The sequence below is a fragment of the Triticum urartu genome, chromosome 4 (genome assembly GCF_003073215.2).
Source record: "Triticum urartu cultivar G1812 chromosome 4, Tu2.1, whole genome shotgun sequence".
Lineage (NCBI taxonomy): Eukaryota > Viridiplantae > Streptophyta > Magnoliopsida > Poales > Poaceae > Triticum > Triticum urartu.
Genome location: NC_053025.1, coordinates 356,995,537 through 357,002,025, shown reverse-complemented (window position 1 = coordinate 357,002,025; position 6,489 = coordinate 356,995,537). Strand labels below are relative to the sequence as shown.

At 35.2% G+C, this 6,489-nt stretch overlaps 1 long non-coding RNA gene across 10 annotated transcripts; it reads left to right on the top strand.

Moving 5' to 3' along the window:
- Nucleotides 1-268: 268 nt before the first annotated feature.
- Nucleotides 269-4,744, top strand: LOC125551664. Of its 10 annotated transcripts, none has more exons than XR_007302993.1 (8): nt 269-528; nt 628-700; nt 801-911; nt 1,021-1,198; nt 2,095-2,916; nt 3,201-3,292; nt 4,112-4,264; nt 4,358-4,744. It is a non-coding gene; the product is annotated as an uncharacterized LOC125551664 (long non-coding RNA). The 10 variants fall into 10 exon arrangements; XR_007302997.1 differs by having other exon boundaries at nt 1,021-2,283; nt 2,853-2,916; XR_007302998.1 differs by having other exon boundaries at nt 1,021-2,283; nt 2,853-2,926.
- The last annotated feature ends 1,745 nt before the right edge of the window (nt 4,745-6,489 follow it).

Sequence of the window (6,489 nt, the reverse complement as noted above, 5' to 3'; positions counted from 1 at the left end):
TTCCCTTTATCTTTGAAGGAAGATGCATTGACATGGTATAGGCTATGTGATGATACGAGATCATGGAACTATAGAAGATTGAAATTGGAATTTCATCAAAAGTATTACCCTATGCATCTTGTTCATCGTGACTGCAATTATATCTATACCTATACTAATTACAGACTCCCAAATACCACGTTAATCAGAAATTAGGAGCCGTCTATCTTGTGGGGCTGAGTTATAACAGTTTAGATTAGCTAACAAAAGAAAAAACAATAGATGACAGAATAATCAGATTCTAATCTCAATATATGAAAAGTATTCTACCATCCCTTCCTTTTTTCCCTCTCCCCACGATGGAAAGTATTCCATCCATCCATCTCTTTCCCCCATGGAAAACCAAATATCTTGCCCACGGTCCCTTCCTCTCCAATCTTTCTCTCTCAAATCTCTCTACCCTAGAAACCAAACTAATACAGAGCAAGCGCGGCGATGGATCTAAAAAACATACGGGGCCATGGATCTAGCGTTCCTGATCTAGATCAGGTTCGTTCCTCAATCTATTTTGCATTTTTTTGCTAATTTGTCATCCAAAATATTAATTTGGATTTAGATTTAATAGTTTTGCATCTCTATTTTGATCAGGTTGTCCTCGAATTCACCCTAATCACGATTTGGATCAAATCCTCAATCTTTTGAAGTACAATTTCTGGATCAGGTTCGTTCCTCAATCTATTTTGCAATTTTTTTGCTGATTTGTCATCCAAAATATTAATTTGGATTCGGATTTAATTGTTTTGCATCTCTATTTTGATCAGGTTGTCCTCGAATTCATCCTAATCACGATTTGGATCAAACCCTCAGTCTTTTGAAGTACAATTTCTGGATGCCTTATGGAGATCGGACCGGAGCACAACTATGCCCATCAGGTGTACTTATAATTAATATATCTCTTGACTATATGCGACTACCTCGGGATTCACAAGTCGTCTAACGCCCTAGCCTGGTTTCCCGGCCACATTTCTCATGGGAGTATAGGCAGCCCTTGCACAAGAGATGCCGGAGAAGCGGGAGTAACCCAATCGCATGTAGCTCAGTATGCGTGGCATCCAAGAAGCTGCTTCGATCGCAGACTACATGCTCAGGTCCATGGCATAGCATATACATCATGTACGTCATGGATGCATGCATAAAAGTGAGCTAGGACGTCAGACAGGTTAGTATTCATTGGTGCAATCATATGCCGTGATAAACTGGTCAATGCAAGTTAGCAAACCGTCTGAGGAAAAATAGACAACTGATGGGATCTCAAAGATTGAAGATACTGTGATTCAGATTGAGCGAGTACATCAAAAGGAATTAAATGAGTACAAATACCGTGATTCCTAATATTTACAACTCTTGGAATATACAAGATAGAAAATTTTAATTTTAGACAACGGGGTGAGAAGGTCAACAATATTAATGTGGATTCTTTCTGTCGTGTTGTCATAGTAACATCAACAACTGTCTGATATTTGATTTTTGTGTATTTCATATTAAAAGGATGTAAGTATTGTTATATGCGTATATTTATTTTATAGGAAAGTTAATATCAGGTGCATACAGAGTAGTCGTTGTCATCTGTAGGTGCAAACAGAGTTTATCTGGATTTGAATATCATCAGCTAATCGTGTCCCTTTACTTCTACTATGAAGATGGGGTGAAACATAAATTGATTTGCAAACAGGGGAAAGAGAGACCAAAGTAAAGATTTCACAGCTCCTATGGAGATGAGGTGCCAATTTGCTGTATGAAAAAGCATAATCTGGAGGAATACCAATTGTAGCACTAAATTATTATATGCACTGAACACCGAGCAGAACTCTATTGAAGAATGAAGATGCATGCTCTTAGCTTATTTCCTTGGAATAATGATGTACGATGCTTCCATTTGATTTTGATTTGGTGTAAACATATAGATACAAATCAATACGTTAATAGCAAATCCATATGCCATGGAATATAATTTATGTTTGTAGATGCTCTATGTTAGGAGCTCCTTCTAATTAAAAAGTTGTTGAGTAAAGCCAACAGATGAGTAACTTCTAGATTATAATTTTTTTATTCCAGGTTAAATCTAACAAGAGACATCACCAACCAAAAACCTAACAACTCATCAACTTAGTTATAATGCTATCCTAACTGTTAAGAGACATAATAACTAAAGAAGATACAAATTCTCATTGGGATGAGCTCTACAAACAGCTGGTACATGACAATGTATGTGTGCTGGAATGAGAAACTCACACACTGCGAAAGGTACGGCCTCTGATGCTATGGACTCTGATGTTATAGAAGCTATGATTTGTGATGCTAATCTTGCATGTTCAGACCTGCTACGATCGAATTTGCTCAAATTATTCTGTGGTGTATTAAATAACATGCCCTTTTGTAGTTTGTATTTGCTGACATATATAAAATTTCATTTGGGCCATTCGTTACAGTACTTCAATTATGTGTTCTTGAGAGACGATTAATACATTAATACCGAGGGAGTCCTCTATCCAGTGATTTTGTCGTACGTAATATTATCTTACACAAGTTACTATCAATGGTATAATTTGATCAGTGTTGTATTCAGTTAGAAAGGAATTTCTTTTCAGTGACTACCCTTCCAAATTTTGTACCAATTATAGTTGTCTTTTGTAAATATATTTCTCTAAATATTTTACTTCATGATCAGTGGTCTAGCTGGCACAATTCTCTAATATATTATATAAATCATTTTAACTTTTCAAAGTGACCGGATTCTAATAGATTGTTGGTTATTGTGTGCTATAGTTGTCTTAGTAGTGCTCGCACTCATTAATGGATGATTGTTTTTACAGACCTCTCCTTCAAAACTTTTTTAATATGGTGATGAAATTCTGAAGAACAATTCTTATGCCCATGGTATGACCTGGTAATTTCCTTAGTAAGGAGATTCTCCTTATCAGTAGTGAAATCTTAGGTTGTCTCTAAACTAGAAAGAAGAAACACATGATGGTGCTGCATAGGACCTCTCAGCTTTCCTTTTTGGGAAAATTTATTAGGTGGCACATGTATCAAACTTATAAGACATAAGTAATATTTGTCTGCTTCTTTTTGTACCTGATTCAGAATTACGAACGCATTAAATAAATTGTATTTTTTGGACATGGAATATCTCAACTAAGAGCCTTTCACAAAATATGCAGGGCACTGAGTAAAATGAGTAATGCAAGCTCGGGTCTTGGTAGTGGGATAAATGGAAAATCATATCGATTAATAACTAAACACAAAACTAAATGTAAGTTTCTATGATTTCCATGTTTGCAATCTCTTCCTGATTTTTAGTCGTATAAGCTCACAAAAAGGATGCACATAGAGTCCAATAGTTCAGTCATCTGTCTACACACATGCCTTATATTTTATGCAAAAGACAAGCATAAGAAAATAATTGAGGTGAATGCACCAAAAGAAATGAGATGTCATATTTTTTTTTGGCTTGTTACTACCTCACCTTATAGAAAAGTTAAAAATTTATAGTAACTTTAGTGTCCATTCTTTTTTACAATCCAGTGGCCACAAAATGTTTGTTCCTCTATTTGGTTCTTACATTTCATGTTTTATGTTAAATTTTTCTGTACTAATACTTTTTTGTTATTTTTTTGGATTATTTGCCAATCTAAATAAGTTAGGTAACACAATATACAATTTAAGACTCTTTGTGGTACAGTGTATTCATCTATGAACCATTGAAAAGTCTAATTGTTCATTAATTTTTTATCCTATTTTGGGAAGAGATAAAAATGCCTTTTGTGTGTTTTCTTTCATTACTATAATTGTGATTTGATGTACCTCTGAATTTGGATCATTTTTCTTAGCATTTAGTATGACAAAATTTACATTCTTCTTAAGTAAACCGAAATTTGCATGTTTCCTTTCGATTGGTGCAAAAGACTGATATAATAATTTAGTTTATATATCTAAATATTGTGTATCTAATAAATGATTTTAGTACCTTTATCTTTAGGTGTTGTACAAAATGCTAGGACTTGCAAATAGATGGGTTGACGATTATCGTCTATGATGCTTATGTTCTTCTGATTGATCTATCTGGTAATAGTTGCAGGTTGGCCGGCGAGCGCTGGCACCAACCAGAGGATGCATTAGCGCACAGAGAAGTGCCAGTTCATGCCGATGAGCGATGATTGTCAATGGAGATTACATGTGGCTGCGGAAGCATAAAAAGCATGGTGATAAGAAAGGATTGATCAGGGTAAAGTACTAGCATTGAAGTTTTTGTATTGGCTCTTAATTTATTTGCTTTTTAGTAGATATATCCTTGATTCTTGAAGAGAATTTTGTGCAGTTTGTATTGTCTGACGCATTTGTGCAAGAACCAAGTAATTGCTACAGTACCAGTTAGGTTGCTCTGGGAGGACTTGTTTCTGCCATAAGGATTAAAGCACCTTGATTGATTCATGGAGGACGCACCAAACAAGGATTATTTACTATTGGATCTACCGGCCAGAAAAACAGAGCACACGTCCGTGATTGTCCAAGTCCGGAAGGGACAAGGCCACTATGTAATATATATCCCAGTTAGCTCCAACACTTAATTTCCCGTGCCTCCTGATGTTCTTTACTAACTAGACTTAGGAATGTGAGAAACGTCATTTTGTAGTATGCCTTGCTGGAGCAAGATTGAATTGCTGGACCAAGGTCTACATCTATATTCCCTTATGTTTTTCACTTACGTCCTTTTTTTCCTACCCATTTTTATGGCATTCCGAGCAAAAGAAAAAAACGAGGGTGCTTTTAAATTACAAGCAAGAAAAATGTATTGACAGTATCCGTGGCTTATTTCTTTGCTACCCAGATTTTGCTGCATCCAACATGACAACCCCAAAACATGATCAATGCATGCTAAACCAAATATGCAAAGCCGCTGCTTGCAAAACATGATGTATACAAACACGTTGATTTATCAGTCTATTTTTGTTTGTGGGTGTAATTATGGTTTTGTTGTTGTACTTGACAACTATGTTATTCTCACCTGTTTGCCTTCATGCTGTTAATTAAGATTTCACCCATTCTTAATTACTTTCATGCCCCTTATCAACAATATTTTCCTAAAACTACAAACCGAATCCATATAATCTCGTCTCTCACAACCTTTCCTTTCATGTACATTGTTGTCATAGAAAAACAGTTCTGAAATAAACAGTTTGGTTCCTCCAAATTTTGTAGCTCATAAAACTGTAATGTGGAGAGTAAGTCAATAGAAATCATTATTGAAAGCATCATGGTAGGCATGGGTGCATGAACACTTTAATTGGTAACTTGGAAATTCTATATGTCATATGTAATCTCTACATGCTTACCTTGCAATAGTGCCACTATCAGCTATAAAGCGACACATTACATCTAATGATTTTTATCAGCCTCTTCTCTTATCTACCAACATTTCTCAATGATATACATCCCCCAAAAATATATTATTTTATATTTACAATCCAAAATTCATGATGTATTTAAATTCAAAATAACTTTGCAAATGAATATTTAATTATAATAATATAAACTTTATTGTGCTTAAGTGTAACCTAGAGTGGATAGCCCGTGCATCTGCACGGGTTGACGACTAGTATATATAATTTTTGGTCTCATGAAGGAGAAAGCATCGCTCAAGCTTGGGGGAGGCTTAAATCAATGTTATATTCATGCCCCAATCATGAGCTTCCAAGAGAAACAATTCTTCAAAAAATTTATGCTCGGCTTTCTGAAAATAATCGCACCATGCTCGATACTTCTTGTGGTGGCTCTTTTATGATGAAGACTATTGGATTTAGATGGGATTTATTGGATAGAATTAAACGCAACTCTGAAGATTGGGATCTCGACAAAGGTAAGGAGTCAGGTATGACACCTAAGTTTGATTGTGTTAAATCGTTTATGGATACCGATATTTTCCGTAAGTTTAGCACTAAATATGGACTTGATTCTGAGATAGTAGCTTCTTTCTGTGAATATTTTGCTACTTTTGTTGATCTCCCTAAGTAGAAGTGGTTTAAATATCATCCTCCCATAGAAGTAAAAGTAGTTGCACCAATTAAAGTTGAAGAAAAGACTGTCACTTATAATGATCCTATTTTTCCTACTTGTTATGTTGAGAAACCACCTTTCCCTGTTAGGATAAAGGATCATGCTAAAGCTTCAACTGTGGTTCATAAAAGCAATATTAAAACATATACACCTCCTGAGTAAGTTAAAGTAGAACCTAATATTGCTATTGTTAAAGATCTCTTGTCTGATAATATTGATGGGCATGTTATTTAGTTCTATGGTGAAACTGCTAGAATTGCTAAACCTTGTGCTAAAGGTAAACATAGACCTGTGGTAGGCGTGCCTATTATTTCTGTTAAAAATAGGAGAACATTGTTATCATGGCTTATGTGATATGGGTGCTAGTGCTAGTATTATACCTTATGACTCGTATAA